Source organism: Ranitomeya variabilis, chromosome 4, assembly GCF_051348905.1.
Source record: "Ranitomeya variabilis isolate aRanVar5 chromosome 4, aRanVar5.hap1, whole genome shotgun sequence".
Lineage (NCBI taxonomy): Eukaryota > Metazoa > Chordata > Amphibia > Anura > Dendrobatidae > Ranitomeya > Ranitomeya variabilis.
The window spans coordinates 284,071,032-284,088,520 of NC_135235.1; the positions used below are offsets into that span (position 1 = coordinate 284,071,032).

The 17,489-nt window shown below is 41.2% G+C and overlaps 1 protein-coding gene and 1 long non-coding RNA gene across 2 annotated transcripts in view; one reads left to right on the top strand and one right to left on the bottom strand.

Moving 5' to 3' along the window:
- PLCH2 (phospholipase C eta 2) overlaps nt 1-17,489 on the bottom strand; it is a 694,774-nt gene that overhangs the window by 253,941 nt on the left and 423,344 nt on the right. The gene's annotated exons all lie outside the window — the stretch shown is intronic.
- Nucleotides 14,770-17,489, top strand: part of LOC143764480 (uncharacterized) — a 43,635-nt gene continuing 40,915 nt past the window's right edge. The window contains exon 1 of the long non-coding RNA XR_013213207.1: nt 14,770-14,928. This is a non-coding gene — a long non-coding RNA (uncharacterized LOC143764480). The remainder of the gene's footprint in view (nt 14,929-17,489) is intronic.

Sequence of the window (17,489 nt, forward strand, 5' to 3'; positions counted from 1 at the left end):
ACGTTTCTATTCTTACATCATGTCTGCCTCCGGGGTTTCAATTTCAATGCCGCTCTAAAGGTTTTCTCCATGATACACACACGTATGGCCTTGTGTATAATCGAATGAAGCTACGTAAAAAGGAGAAGTTTCCAAGATTAGCTCCATTTCTAGCTTTTGTGTGGCCGTGTACTGCAACATGCAGAATACAGACTAATCCCATTAGTTGCATTTTTCCTAGACCAGCTACAAGCACGATGCTTTCAGAAATGTCACCTTTAATGTCACCATTTCTCAACTTGGCGGCATCACTAATTGCTTCGCAGGGAGAAACTTCTAGTAGATAAATATATCAGCTCACACAAACCAGAATAGTGGAACTACCCCCAGCACAGGGGCACTGCCCGCGGCATAAGAGCTGGGGCACTGCCGGCAGCGCAGGAGCTAGGGCACTGCCGGCGGCGTAAGAGCTGGGGCACTGCCAGCGGCGCAGGAGCTGGAGCACTGCCAGCGGCACAGGAGCTGGGGCACTGCCGGCGGCGCAGGAGCTGAGGCACTGCCAGCGGCGCAGGAGTGACCGCATTCGCATTGTCTACAAAATTCACACTATTACTTCACAAAATCGAAGCAAAAATAAGTTATGGATGCAACAGGGTCCCAACCATCCAAAGGAGAACAAACATTCAAGGGCAGGTGGAGAGCAAATAGAAGTCGCTGCATTACGTCAACCATGTCTGGTGGCTTTGCCTTAGTTCTTGATACGGCTCCGTCCCGGAGACTTTTACTCTATACTGTGTGGTATAGGGAGAGGGTGGCCTCGAAGTAGAATACCCCCGAGGAATAATTTAACCTCTTCAGGCTTTCCAAACACCAAAGGCGATTAAAAGAAGTAACAAAAGACGGAATACGTGCACAGCTATCTTGTTTTTAAATTGCTGTGTATAATGTCCATTTTAGGGGGCACTTTTGCTGCACTTTTTCAGGGGGCTTCCAGACAGAATCTGCCTGAAGAAGATGCCATTGTGCACATATCCTAATGAAAGAAACAGATAGAACATGTACCTGGCTTGTAAACACCTGAGGTCTTTAGGGCGAGGTGAAACCTGGTAGCCATAAGATTGATTAAAAAAAAACAAAACAGTTTTGCAAGAAAAGCTGCCGTCTACCTGCAAATAGTGAATACAATTAATATGAAAAACATGCAGATTTATGGTAAAATCACGCTGGCATGTTTTTGTCACATCACAACCATGTCTTGGTCTCTATGTTGGGTCCTTCTTACACACAGTTAAGACCGAATAGGGCATTCTAGATGAGAAAAGTGCAATTTGTGCACAATATTCCAGCTGGTCATAGGGAATAGTCTGCATAGCAGCCCGTTACGTAGACTCTTCTGAGGATTATCTGCATGGAGCTCATGTTGGATTTATGACCCTAACGTCACCCTGCAGACAGGTCCGGTGTCATTATGAAGTTCATTGGCGGCACACGTTATTTCAGTCCTTCATTTCAGGAAGCATTTCGCTGGAGACATCTGGATGCAACCATTGCGGAATTGATAAAAAATTTATCAGCAGCAAAAACACCAACATAAAACAACAAAGTACAACACAAACAGTAACATATGTGCTGAAATGTCAGTTTTATCTCTGTCTGCGCCGTCCTATGTCACTTAGTAACGGTCTATGCTTCCAATCCCCATTGTGTCCCATCTGTAAAAATCAATCCTACAGGAATGATACAGATGGAAATAAATTACGGTCTGGATCAAACTGTACAAAAATGTTTCGAAAACAAGCCAGAAGGATTTATCTACTCGGACAGAGAGTATAAAGTCAAATGATCAGCCCAGCAGCTAAGGTCTTGGGCTGTGGTGCAAATTGTAGCATCTCAGGCAGGAGTGTAACGACTATGATGGCAGAATGTGCGACCGCGACCAGGATGGTGCAGGAAAAGGGCCTGCCGACACTGGCACCTATTTCAGCTAGATGTGCGTCCTCAGACACACATTTAGTTTTTGCCGTGCAGCACAGAGTCCCACCATGTTCCCATACTGCAATACACACCACCGGCCAATCAGAGGCTCGCAGCTGACATTGGCGTGCCCGTCAAGATCGGCGCATGGCAGCAATGTCATACACTGCCCCGACAGAACAAAGTCAGCTGCTGGCTATAGAAGAAGATGACGCACGTGATGGGAGCAGAGGAAGGTAAGAAGGAGCCTTTGTGTGTTTGAAAAGATAATCAGAACATTATACCAGGATGTGACTATACCAGGATGTGACCCAGTATGGGGAGGTCACTATAACAGGATGTGACTCAGGATGGGGAGGTCACTATAACAGGATGTGACCCAGGATGGGGACATCACTATACCAAGATGTGACCCAGGATGGGGAGGTCACTATACCAGGATGTGACCCAGGACAGAGAGGTCACTAAACCAGGATGAGGGTCATTATACCAGGATATGGCCCAGGATGGGGGGTTATTATACAAGGATGTGTTCTGATACGGGGGAAGGTCATTATACTAGAATGGGGCCAGGGCAGCGGCATTACTACAGAAAGAGCCAGGAGGGTGACATGAATACATGGAGGGTGAACACATGTATTTATAGGATCTAGAACGCTACAAAAGCCCATACATCCTATGGACATGCAGGTCGGGGCGCAGAAGATTCTAGTTATGCCACTGATCTCATGGCCAATGGCGCGCACATTATAAAGGGTCACAAACAAACGAGAAAAAAACCATATCTTTCTGCATTTTCATTCAAATAATTTGCAATTCCTTTCTGCTGCAAGCAGTATTGAGGATTTTTATGTGGATTTTGGCTCGGAAATATACACCAAAAACCATGGCAAAAAAAGTTAGTGTTAACATATCCTATCGAGGCTGGAATTAAAAATAAAACAAAAGATAAAATATCTTACCAAGCTCTTCAGGGTAAGCGTCTCTTGGGAGCTCAGACATGTGACTTTTGCTCGGCTGCACAATGTGTGTCAGGGTTCACAGTCCGTGTAGGACCCTCCTGTCACAATGTGATAAGTAGGTCGCCTGAGGACCACATATCCGCATTATGTGCTTCCTACTTAATATTTTGATCCATGGAAGAAATATCATTTTCCGCGATTCCCTAAACGTGAATTACATGCTGCTCTATTATGATAGCAGTCCAGTAAATCTCCTTTAATCCTGTATTAACTTGATTGTGCCGGATGATCGAATATTCTGTGCAATCAAATAGTAATAAAAAGTATTCGAAAATCAGACAAAAAAAATAAATTAATTATATTATATTATATTATATTATATTATATATATATATATATATATATATACACACACTCACCGGCCACTTTATTAGGTACACCATGCTAGTAACGGGTTGGACCCCCTTTTGCCTTCAGAACTGCCTCAATTCTTCGTGGCATAGATTCAACAAGGTGCTGGAAGCATTCCTCAGAGATTTTGGTCCATATTGACATGATGGCATCACACAGTTGCCGCAGATTTGTCGGCTGCACATCCCAAAGATGCTCCATACAAGGCAGGATGGATCCATGCTTTCATGTTGTTTACGCCAAATTCTGACCCTACCATCCGAATGTCGCAGCAGAAATCGAGACTCATCAGACCAAGCAACGTTTTTCCAATCTTCTACTGTCCAATTTCGATGAGCTTGTACAAATTGTAGCCTCAGTTTCCTGTTCTTAGCTGAAAGGAGTGGTACCCGGTGTGGTCTTCTGCTGCTGTAGCCCATCTGCCTCAAAGTTCGACGCACTGTGCGTTCAGAGATGCTCTTAGGCCTACCTTGGTTGTAACGGGTGGCGATTTGAGTCACTGTTGCCTTTCTATCAGCTCGAACCAGTCTGCCCATTCTCCTCTGACCTCTGGCATCAACAAGGCATTTCCGCCCACAGAACTGCCGCTCACTGGATTTTTTTTCTTTTTCGGACCATTCTCAGTAAACCCTAGAGATGGTTGTGCGTGAAAATCCCAGTAGATCAGCAGTTTCTGAAATACTCAGACCAGCCCTTCTGGCACCAACAACCATGCCACGTTCAAAGGCACTCAAATCACCTTTCTTCCCCATACTGATGCTCGGTTTGAACTGCAGGAGATTGTCTTGACCATGTCTACATGCCTAAATGCACTGAGTTGCCGCCATGTGATTGGCTGATTAGAAATTAAGTGTTAACAAGAAGTTGGACAGGTGTACCTAATAAAGTGGCCGGTGAGTGTATGTATATATATATATATATATATATATATATATATATATATATATATATATATATATATATATATATATATATATATATATATATATATATATATATATATATATATATATATATATATATTTTGCATGGAAAGGTAGAAAGCCTCTAATCTTGCCAAAACAGTTGTGGCCGTATCTTTTACAATTTTTTTTTAATATATATTTTTCCTATTTATAGTATATTCACCCTTACTGGTTGCGGCCAGTCGGCCTGGATGCTATGAACGGCATCAATACTCTTACCGAAGAAGTCATATCTGAAGAACTGATTGTTGCATTTTGTGCATCAATAGTATTTCTCTAAAAAGCCATATTGTATATAATCCCAGAGGAAATAATGATAGAAATGTAGTCAAAACTGAAGGAAGAACGTGGTCTTTGTCTGGATGAAGAAGGTGACATTTGTCTACCCGACTCCCCACCTTCTCCAATCACCACCACAACCCATCACATAGTTCAGAAGCTTAGCAATGGATGAAGCGGACAGGAAATTTTCACAGCAAGTGAAGACAGAATGCAATTTCCATCCCATTTATAAAGGAAAATAGAGTGAAAGGTGAAGAACTTGGAGGATCTCCAAAAATACTAAGTTCTGACCATCTACCTGGAGGACACAAAAAACAGTGTTTGAGAGATTTGGACGACTAATTGACAATTAGAAGAGTGGCGTTTGTGCTCCTGTGCTTTTATCCTGCTCATGCCAATTCTTTGCCTTTGATTGCCGACTCTAAAACACAAATTAAAAAGTGAAGGAGCTGCGGATGATGATGTCCATGGCAAAAAAAGCATTATTCAGGTTATCTAGATAAAAAGGGGGTTACCCGTCAGTATAATCGGGTCCGTGGTAAAACTTATGGCCTATTAATATGTTTTGATTTTTTCGCTTTTCCGAATACCTGAATTGGACAGCGATACAATTCTCCAATGGATGAATTTGCAACCCGGACCGCACATGGACCCATTGTAGCCAATGCACATGGCCGATTTCCCCAGCCAGAGCAATGGTCTGCATTAGTGATGAGCGAATTTGCTCAGATAATGTCTTATTCGAGCACGCTCGGGTGTTATCAGAGTACCTTGGGCGTGCTTGTATATTATGTTCTAGTCCCTGTACCTGCATGATTTATGGCTGTTAGACAGCCTCAGAGCATGAGGGAATTGCCTGTTTGATAGGTGATACTTGTATGTGTTGAAGCTGCCTACCGCCACAAATCATGCAGCCGCGGGGACTCGAACATAATATACGAGCACGTCCCAGATACTCGGATAACACCATCCGAGCACATTCGCTCATCATGGCTGGCCCAATTTTCAAAGGGTTAAGACTAAGTTCCCATAGTGCTAGGGACGTTCCTTTGCATGTTTGCTTGAGGAAAATCCACTGCATTTTACAGTGCCAAGAGGGTGCATGAGATTTTACGAAGTCTCATGCTGCAAATATATCTGCAGTGTAAATTGACAGGAGCCACAGGTTTGAGATTTGCAACGTGTCAATTCATGCTGCAGATGTAGATGCAAGTTTCAACCTTTGCAACAAATAGGGTGAAATGTGCAGTTCCCCTCCACTTCTTCTTTATGATATCCACAGCCATAACTGCCACTGTGGCATCTCAGTTTGGTGAGGTCTGTAGTGGGGATGCTACATGGGAACATAGCTAAGCTGTATTGAGTGCATGTATACGGAGTCTAAAGACCACCTTAAGTCTTTGTAGGCTTACTTTTGGTGCCTAAAGGGCAATGTCTCTTATTAAATGCAAGTGTAAGGAGACTTATAGGCTATACAATGCTCCTCTGGGAAATTAAATATACAGAGAAGCATTGTATGGCCTATTAGTCTCCTTATACTTGCATGTCACTCTCGTAAAAGGAGACACATTACCCTTTAGTCCCATTCAGAGGCCTTTCATACAGCCAAGTCAGATCTCATACTTTGCATTGAGGAGGGGAAACACCCTGAAACAATTGTCTGCATATTGAGATTCTGGTTTTCTTTTATCTCCCAAGTTATATGGCAAGGCTTATTAAGGAGATGATATTGACTTCTAGGATTTCTACTTCCCCTTTCAAATGTCTTTTACGTATGCATTTGTTATAGCTCTTACTGATCAATAAATAATTTATATATTTTTCCCCATTGTTCATTATAGGAAGTGTTTTGATTGTCCTTTACATTTTGGGCCTGATGTTACTTTGGGATTTCTTCATAAGTATTGGGTCATAAAGCAAATTTAGATCATATGAGTAATTATTCATTACCATCGTTCAGCATTATTCTTTAAATGTAAAAAGCAGAAAAATCACCATCATTGTTACTATATATTTTTTTTTTGCTTAGATGAAGCAAACCAGTTGATAAAATGTTAGATTTTTCCCATTTTTCCTCCAAGATGCAGCCTGTATTGAAATAATATTAAAATGCTGCAGCAATTTACATTTTTGCTGTATTTCAACAATGTGCCCAGATTTCCCCATAGGATTGTTGGGCAGCAGTAAATTCGCCTATTAGTGACATGTAATGTTCCATCGACTATAAATTTTCACATTTACAAAACATTTCTATTTTTCACCTCGCAGAGAGGATCCTCACGGAAAGGTTTCTGCAGGTTGCGGTGAATGCAAATGAATACAAAATAGAGACCGCAGGAGGGAGCACAGGCTTATTTAGGCAAAAATTAGTTTTACCATTTATAGTACATTGCTGTCCGGAACTGTCGGCAAAATTGAAGAATTGAAATGAAAAATCGCACGGAAGTAGAGCATAAGCTTCACAGAGGTGGCTCAGGGTTTATGGAAAGACGAGTCCAGCTTAAAGGGAAGCTTTCATGGATTTTTTTTAATTTTAAGCTGAGTATCTCCTCCAGTTGCCACTGCTCCACTGAATCTGGAATTTTTTTCATTTTCTTCTCTGCCCCTCTGTTCCAAAGTTATGCCCCTCAGTAATAATGGCGCAAATATTCCCTTCACCCAAACTGGGCGTGTACCACATAACTACTCTGTGGGTATTTGCTTTTTCTCCTCTCAAGAGGGCCAATCAAAAAATGGCCACGCCCCCAGAGAAGTCCTCTGGTGTACGCCCAGTTGATTGACAGGAAAATTTGCACCATTATTACCAAGGGGCATAACTTTGAAACAGAGGGGCACAGAAGGAAAAGAAAAATTGTTCCAGAATCACTGGAATGGCGGCAATTGGGCAAGGGGCTCAGATTAAATTTAAAAACAAAATTCAGTGAAAAGGTCCTCATTTCTTTTCAGATAGGGTGCATATGGTATCTAAACTTTTTTGGCATGGGGTGGGTTTTTTTTCAGCTTCAATTTATTCAGTAATCATACGTGAAGTGTTTTTTCCCCTAGGAAAACCACCCCAAGGATTGACAGGATTGTCAATGCACTGTAGATGTGATTTCCCATTGAAATCAATAGGAAGCTTATTCAAAGAGTATTTAAAGCATTTTTCCATAAGGATTTTAGAGCACAATCTGCTGCAAAATTTACTCCAGAAATTCTACATGAACATACCCTAAGAAAAAAAAAAAAAAAAAAAAAAGATATAAACTGGCAGATACAACCACTCGGCTCAGTGTTAGATGCTGCTCTGTGTGATATCTTATGGTGTATTGTCAGATAATGTACTAATAAGCACAGCAAAAATAGTGCGTGTCCCAAACAGCAGCGCCATAAATTAGCCATGAACCTGAAGATGGTATGCTGGATTTTTACCCATAAACTTAGACTTAAATTGAATGTAACTCACATACAACCCGCCTTTGATTTTGTGGTTTATTTTACAAAATTCCAGACAAATGGCACAAAAGTTTTTTGTCTGAAAAGAGCTTAAAAGTAGCCATGCAAAAATGGGACTTGGAATTTTTTTTTTGCTTTTTTAAGAAGATCCTCGATAGTAATGATAGTGTTATCAACTTCTAATTGGTGTAAAATAGAAAAAAAACAAACCTTTAATAGCCCAAATCTTCTTTTCATTTAGGTTTGGACTTCAAGAAGACTTTGGCCATGAGACAGGTCAAGAGGCAAAAGATTGCTGTACGCTGCTGCTACGTCACAGCTATGATGCAGGGGAATGAAGTTGTATTACAACCCGCAAGGTCGCTGCAAGCAAGTTGCAAAAACATCAACTGACTGACTTTTTGTGACTTGCTTGCTGCGGCCATAGTATCTTGCGAGTCACAATGTGACTTCATGTACTTGCATTATGCTGTGAGTGTAGTAGGAAGGAGATTTATGGAAAACAAGTAGGTGGGAAGGTGTACTGGGCTATTTGGCCTCCCGTAATACTTTGCTTTAACTGAAGCAGATTTAGCAGTCTTATCAAAGTATGTCAAGTAGAATCTTCCAGACGAATGAACGAGGAGCTAATTTCCAAGATATACTTATTGGATATCATAAACAAACGCATAACCTGGAATTTTTAATCCTTTTTCAAAGCTCTTTGTAAAGACCGCCTTAGCCCTTTCGCTTCAGTACCATGAGAAGATTACAGCCAGCTGCTAGATTTATTACACATTATCCAGCATCCGATGTGGAACGCAAGGAATATTTAATAGGTGGGAATTGTGCTCCAATTAAGAATTATACTCATTTGCATAATATAAAAAAAGTGAAATAACAATAAACAGTAACAATCTTGTAAAATCTGATGGCGCCTCAAGAAGGGCACAAACAGATTTGTAACGTGGCGGGACACACCAACGGTCCTCGGAAAAATGCTCCATCATGTATAGAAAGAGATTTATATACTACTCTTTCTTATGTGAAATTTGTCGAGTGTTTTTTTTTTTCTTTTTTTAATCAGTGGCATGCAAATGTATCGCCATTAGTCATTCTAAGATGTATGATAATTTATGGTAATGGCCTATTTCATTTTTCAGCACTAGAAGTCAAGAAGATGAAATCCTTCTGCCAAAATTCCGAGAGACCAAAAACTATGCAAAATGGCCAACGGACGCGTGAAGGATTTAAGAGCTAAATTTTAATGTCACAGAATAACTTTGGGTCTAAAGGGTAATGTTTCTCCTTGGGGTGAGTCACATGTCAGGATAAGGAGACTTATAAGCCATGCATGGTCCTCTGGGAAATTAAATATGCAAATTGTCTCATCAGAGAGGAAGAAGACTAGAACTCTAGAGCCACCTATAGTAAATAGCAATCCTAAAAATCAATATTAACTATTTAATGAACCTTGCCACATGACTTAGGTTAAAAGCCAAACCAGATTCTCAGTTTGCAGACAGTGTTTTGTGGGTGTTGCTCCTCCTCAGTGCAAAGCATGAGATCTGATTTGGCTGTATGATAAACCCTAGTCAGGGGCCTAAGGGGTAACATCCTCTTAGACTCCAGTCAATGGCCTCTCATACAACCAAATCAGATCTCCTGCCTTGCACTGATGAGGGGCACACCCCGAAACACGATGTCTGCAAATTGAGGTTCTGATTTAGCTTTTAACCTAAGTCATGTGGGAAGGCTCATTAAAGGGTCAATAGTGACTTGTAGGATCGCTGCCTCCAACATCGCTGTACCTGCCATATTGACTCCAGCTCCACCCATTTCGGCATGGCTAATTCACACCCGCGTAAAAACACCAAAAGTCACAATATCTTTGCACCACTCCACATTGCCCAAAAATTTGGCAACTTCTCAAAGTTTTTACACAGAGGTCCAGAAAGGCCCCAAGCACTTCTACGGGCACCATTTTAAAGGGGTTTTCCGTCTGGGGAACAATTTTTTTTTTTATTATTATTAAATATATGAATCTTGAGGGTAAAAATTATTTTTCTAATTGGGTTTAATTAAAAAAACTGTACATTTTTTGTCCCCTAAAGCCACTGTGTTGCATTACTGCTGGCTGCAGAATGAGCCAACGGAGAATCTCTTAGGCTAGTTTCACACCAGCGTTTGGCAGGGCTGCGGACTTCCGCCATGAAGCCCTGCCCACTGTCACGCCTCTTCATTCAGCTCCGCCTATTGCTGCATACATACCCTATCTTCAACATTGGGTACGCAGGCCATGCAGATGTATGCGGATGCCTCCGCATGCATCGTTTTTGCGCTTCGCCGAACGCAACATGTAGCAATTTTTTGCTGTCGGCGCAGCATGAAAACGACGCACGCGGAGGCATCCGCATACATCTGCATGGCCTGCGTACCCAATGTTAAAGATAGGGTATGCACGCCGCATGCAGCCATAGGCGGAGCTGAATGAAGAGGCATGGCAGTGGGTGGGGCTTCATGGAGGAAGTCCGCAGCCCTGCCAAACGCTAGTGTGAAACTAGCCTTAGTGAGCTTGTTCCCCCAGTCCAATGGGAGATTTTATAACTCTTTTAATGTGTCTTTTTTTAACTCATTTTAGCAGATTTATGACCACAGAACTCAACGTTGAATGAGCAGGGAAACAAAAAAAATAAAATAAATAATAATAATAATAATAGGAGCCCGGAAGAGTAAAACACTAACATTTTAAAAATGAACCTAAATGTAGATGTAGTTGTAGCACCAGATACATTCACTTAAGTGGAAAAAAAAAAAACCTTGTCCAAAAAGTTGGACAACCTCTTAATATTCCTGATGCAGTTAGTCATTATACCTGTGGTCAAGATTGTGTTTTGCCCCCGACTAGGCGCTCAAGTGAAATTGACTTGAAAGGTGTTGTGCAAACCCAATTTTTGCTGTTTTTTTTTGCTTGCAAAAATAATGTCTTTGCCTTGTTTTTTTTTTTCTTTTTTCCCCCACAATTCTTGTTCTAGGTTCCTGGATTTTTTTTAAATTTTACAATTGCATCATACATTAGATGTAGCATATTATTCATGTGTTTTCCCATTGTCCCTATAAGTGAATAAACTGTTAAAGTCGGTTTTTTTTAACATGTTCATGGAATTATGCAAGATCCATAAAGGAAATGAACTTCCTGCAACCAATTGGTTATGGAAATATAACAAAAAGGTCCCGTCTCCCCTGAACTGCTCCATGATGCATTTGTCAGGTACCGTACTTCCTCTACGACCAGATACGACATGCTATTCAATCGACCTATTAAGAGAGAACATTGGGGGTTTTTTCTTACAGGAAAAAAAAAAAAAATAAATTAAAATCTTATGCACACTGGAATTAACATTGTAAGACCAGACCAAACTGGAGCAAAATGGTATTCTGCTGTGGTTTTCAGCCAAATTGTGCCCCCCCTCCACATTTAGCGAATGTAACCCACTACTTTATATAAGTGATTTCAGAGTAAACAGAAGAGCACAAGGAAGATAATTTCTACACAAGATGGTTAACTCAATGGTAGATCAAATGAGCGAGGACTGGAACATAGTTTTCGAGACACTCGGTTAACACCTGAGCATGCTCATATAACACCTTATCCAAACATTTGCTCAAAACTATTCATATGTCATCATAATTAAACCACCTGATAAGATTGATGGGAAAAAAAAAAAACTGACAGCTTGGACTCTTATTTGGAAAAAACACAAGCCCCTGATTCATCATTTTCATTTTTTTTTATATATTTTTTTTCTGTCTTTCCCTACTTTTCTGCCTGTCTTATTTTATACCAAATATAATAAAATTATGCAAGCATAGTGCATGGTTCGTCAAACTTAGCTTTTTTTTTTCACAATTTTGCTGGTTGTTGCACCTCTTTAAGCTAAATTTCAGTATAAAAAAAAGAAAAAAAAAATATACAAGTGACCCATTTTACTTCATGGGTGTAGAAAATCTGCAACATCAAAAACTCACCAAAAGCTTTGTTCACACATTGCGTTTTTGCAGCTTTTTTTGGCAGAATTTTTTAAGTTAAATGTGTTTTACAGTACCAACAAAGTCTATACGATTTCAGAAATCTCATGCACACAGCTTGGTTTTATTTTCCTGACTGATTTGGAAAACTGCAGCATGCCACTTCTTTCTGCATTTTGGCAGCGTTTTTTTCACCCATAGGAAACAATGGGCAAATGCAAAAACAAAAAAACACAGGTATGAGCTTTTACTGTAGGTTTTTCATTCAAAAACCTAAGGAAGTTAAATCAGACTTTTTGGGGGCACTAAAGTTTATCAACATACATAAGAAACAACAACAAAAAAGCAGAATTAAAAACTGCAACAAAAACTCAGCAAAACCTGCTTTTTGTAAACAGCTTAAAATTAGCAAAAAATGCAACGTGTGAACATAGCCTAAATGAGGCTCCCGATATTGCACTGCAGGATATGACAAGGTGCAAAGCTTGCGGTACATCAGTGGTGTAATGGAGCTTTGTCACTAAACTATATTTAAATTTGTCATATAACTTGATAAAATATTTATGGAAAAAAAGGCAAAAATCAAACAACAAAGAAAGACAGGCCCATGTAAATGCAACAAAAAAAAAAAAAATAATATATATATATATATATATATATATATATATATATATATATATATATATATATATATTTTTTTTTTAAACTTTGCACAGAAATCTAGATTCCCAGATAACAGATGAGACTTCATTCCACCACAGCCAACAAGTGTAAAAAGTGAAATACGCTGCAAAAAAAGTTCCGTGCGTGATGGTGACAGCGTCAACATCTGGACAGAAATAATAAAACCTACAGAAGTTTTGTTCTTACCGTCATTGCAAATCTTTTTTTTTTGAAAGCTCACCAAACCAATGAGCATAGTGTATCGCACCATTGTTGGCAGTATGTAGCTGCCTGGACATCCAGAGCCATTTTCCTGCAATCACCATGTTGTGGCACAGCTGCTGCTGACCTCACAGGAAGGCCAGGTTTGTTAAAGGGATACACATCTGATTTACCTGCACGCTTCAAGACAACAGGTGAAAGGCTTTAGGCGATGTTCACATGAATGCTGCAATCTTTTGACCACTCACGTCTGGAAATTGCAGAATTGATAGGGTCCGTGTGCTGCTGCATGGTTGACTTTGCAAGAACTGCCTGCCTGTAAAACTAGCACTGTCTCGTCTGCAAAACGCACAGAATTACGCTGCAGCAATTTTGCCGTGTAGACCAGTGGTAAGTGTAGAAACATTTCTCATATGCACCAGCATACTGTTCAGCGCGCTATCATTGTGCGGTCCATTGTGCACGTTTACAGCACACGGACCGGAAATAAATAAAAAAAAATCTAATTCACATCATGTAAATCTTTTAGAATATGTATCTATTTTTAAATACCCAGAAGGGCTGAATTCATTATTTGAAGTATATATATATATATATATATATATATATATATATATATATATATATATATATATATATATACCTTTTTTTTTTTTTTTGTCTTGTGCTATTCACTGACATTTGTGCTCCAAGTTCATCAAAATGGAGCTCTTGGTTCATGATTTTGGCGTAAATGCAAAAAAGCTGTCTTTATTTTTTTTTACCTTTAACCCCTTAGTGACCACTAATACGTCTTTTTACTGACCTGCGATATAAGAGACTAGCATCCCCCGACGAGTGACAATCCTGTGGCTGTCGGCTGTACACTATAGCTGACAACTTGCTGCATCAGCCACGAACAGTGTTTGCACCGATTATGGTTTTTTAACCCCTTAAATTCTGCTGTAAATAGTGACTATGGCACCTAGATGGTTAACAGAGTGGGGGGGAGCTCCTTCTTTAACCCCATCGGCACCCTGAAATCTTGATCATGTGGTCCTGATGTTTGCCATGGCAATTCACAGCCAAATAATGGCCTTAAAATCCTCCAGTTATAGCGGCCTGTTTAGAAGTTAGGTGGTAAAAAATACACTTTTTTATTCCTGTTATGCCACTTTGCATTAATTCCTGAAAAGCACCTGAAGGGTTAATGAACTACCCGAAACTAATTTTGAATACGCTGAAAGGTGTGGTTTTTAAAATGGTATCACGTTTGGGGGTTTCCAATTTATAGGACCCCCAAAGTCACTTCAAAACTGAACAGGTCCCTTGAAAAATAAGTTTTGTAAACTTCCTTGAAAAAATGAAAAATTACTGCTACATTATTAAACCTTCCAAGATGTTAATAAAATAAAACTTTACAAATGATGCTGATGTAAAGCAGGCATGAGGGAAATGTTATTAATGTTTTTGCGTGGTATGACTCTCTGGATTAAAGGAATAATCATTTGAAAATTGCAATTTTTTTTTAAATTTGTCAAATTTCTGATATTTTAATAAATAAATGCAAGACATATCAACCTAAGTTTACCATTATCATAAAGTACTATGTGTAACGAAAAAAGAGTCTCAAAATCACTGGCATATGTTGAAGCGTTCCAGAGCTATTACTGTGGCACCCCAGGAGTCCGGTGGCATTGCCTCTCTCACATGGGGTGATATCATGCCTGGAAGCCAGGAGGGATCCCCTTTCCAGGTACATCAGCATGCAACACCTTTCCTACACCAGACCAGAAGGGGGAGCTCTAACATCTGATTTCAGGGGAGCTTCCCTATAAGTTCTGGCCTGGAGGTGGGGTTAGTTAGTTTGAGACAGTGAAGGAGGAAGAGGCAAGTGAGGAGGACCTGTGGGGATTGGAGTTGCAACTGAGCTCACCCCAGGACTAAGCACCAAAAACAGGACACCGGAGTCCCTGGTTGTGTGGCAACTGCAGACCCAGCAACTAAAACTGGAGGGCAGGTCTCCTGGCCCCAGCTGACACCCTGAGGTACAGCACCATACGAAAGCCTGGAGTCAATACGAGGGAGTGACACTGCCTGCCATGCGGGTAGTGTTCCATTTAATGGACAGACTGAGAGAGGGACTTGAGTTGAGCATAAAGTATCAAGAACCCAGAGAGCAGCGCAGTAGGGCGGCCTCCAACCCCTCCTGTCTAGGTAGATTCTGAACTGCTTCCAGGCTGCCCGGATCTCCATTACCACCTGTTACCTGTGCTCCGGACTGCATCTTTAACCAGGAATAAGGGTATGTGTCCACGTTCAGGTTTGCTTCAGGCTTTGGTCAGAATTTTATGAAGGTAAAATTCTGACCAAAAATGCAATACCAGTGACCTGAGGTCACTGGCAGGTCACCTGCGGTGTTCCTGCGTGTTTTGCTTATTGTAAGGACATGCTGCGTTCTGAAAAAAACGCAACACATGTGCGTTTTTGCGGGAAAAAGGCATGCGCTTTTTAATGCACAGTGGAGACGGGATTTCATTAAATCCCCTCCACTATGCTGTAACATCTGGACACTGCGTTTTTGACGCTGCGGCTCAGCGCTGCGTCAAAAATGCAGTGTTTCCTGAATGTGGACACATACCCTTAAAGGTTAAAGAAAACTGCAGCCCTTGTGTCCTTTCCCGCATCCTCAGTCCGGCACCCCAACATCCTCGATCCCTGATAGACTGTACTCGTAGCCCTGGGGCTTTCCTCCACCTGTGAGGAGCAGAACCATCTCAGCTGCGATACCATCGGCCCCAGCGGTTCCTTTAAAAGGAACCTGTCACCTGAATTTGGCGGGACCTTTTTTCGGTCCGATGGGCGGTGTTTTTGGGTGTTTTATTCACCCCTTCCTTTCCTGCTGGCTGCATGTTGGCCGCAATATTGGCTTGAAGTTGATTCGCTGTCCTCCATAGAATACACCTGCCCAAGGCAATCTTGCCTTGTGCACGCGCAGTATGCTTTGCCCAACTGCGGGCAAAGTCGAAAAGCAATAGTGCGCATGCGCCACCGCGCTATGTCCCGGAACACAGCGAAATACTTCCGGGACATAGTGCACTATGGGAGGTGGAGCCGCATATTCATCACTGTAATGAGCGGTACCACATGACCGCTCACACAGGACAAGCCTGCGGCGCTGAGAGGAGGCATCGCGGGAGCTGGGTGAGTATTTCTCTGCAAGCGGGCGGGCGCACAGGGGGTGTGGAGGGGTGGGAGGCGGGAGGTGACCCCCAAACTTCATTTTTAAAGAAAAAAAAGCAAAACGTCATTTTTCATCTCTTCTGTTCTGCAAGCGCTGCTTTCAGCCGAGCAGGACAGAAGGGATGAATGCCGCCTTCAGCACCACAAGCAGGGGGGACAGCGCTTATTGTAGCGCTGTTTCTCCTGCGGGCGGTACGTGCACACGGAGGAGAGTGCACACTGTTCTCCGTGTGCGGGACGCTTTGTGGACCGTGCTGCCGGAGAAAAACGGACATGTCTCCGTGTTTTGCACACGGACACACTGTCTGTAAAAACACGCAGGCATGTGCATAGACTCATTCATTTGAATGGGTCTACGTGTGTCAGTGGCTCCGGTACGTGAGAAAACTGTCACTAAACGTACCGGAGCCACTGACGTGTGAAACCGGCCTTATGTGTATTTCTCTTTGTTTACTGTGTAGGACACGGTTGACATTTTTTCTCTTACATACAAGAAAAACTAATCGTAAAAATGGAATAAAAATTCATGAAAATTGAATTCAACAACTAATGAAAAACGATCTTTCTTTTTTTTTTTCTCATATGCAATAAACGCCTGTATGTCTGAATGAGGCCATATCGTGAACACTAATCCAGACCATCAATAAATTGGATTGACACATGCGAGAAAAACGGATCAGGGCTTGGTCCGAGTGTTTGCAAGTGGAGAAAAAAAAAATTTCCTATGTGACGGTAGATGAAAATCGGACCACACTCGGATGTCATTTTTTCACAGACCTATAGACTTGCATTGCTGATTTTTGACACAACCCTTGGATACGTCTCTGTGATTTTCTGAGGACCACAAAGCCCGTGAAAAATCAGACGTGAATGGCCCCATAGATTATCACGGGTGCGAGTGCTATCCGCAAAAATCACGGATCATGCAAAAATCTGACCTCGGAATGAGCCCTAAATAATCTTTACCGACTTCAATACAAAGTAAAGTAAACTACAAAGATGTGATCACCAGACTACGTCATAATGAGGATTGTAGTTGCATCTAGATGATACAAAAAGGATTTTCTCAGCGGCAAAGTGTCCATGGAAATGATGTAAAACTGTCGTCAGCTAGATAGATTTTAATAGCGCTAATCCCATGGGCCTGACATCGACGCAGTTGCTTCCCTCCGCATGTAAATACTTGGATATCAGTGCCGCCGGGAAAGCAAAGAGTTCCGCTATTATTTAAATCCCCTCCTATTTCGTATATACAGGTCCTTCTCAAAAAATTAGCATATAGTGTTAAATTTCATTATTTACCATAATGTAATGATTACAATTAAACTTTCATATATTATAGATTCATTATCCACCAACTGAAATT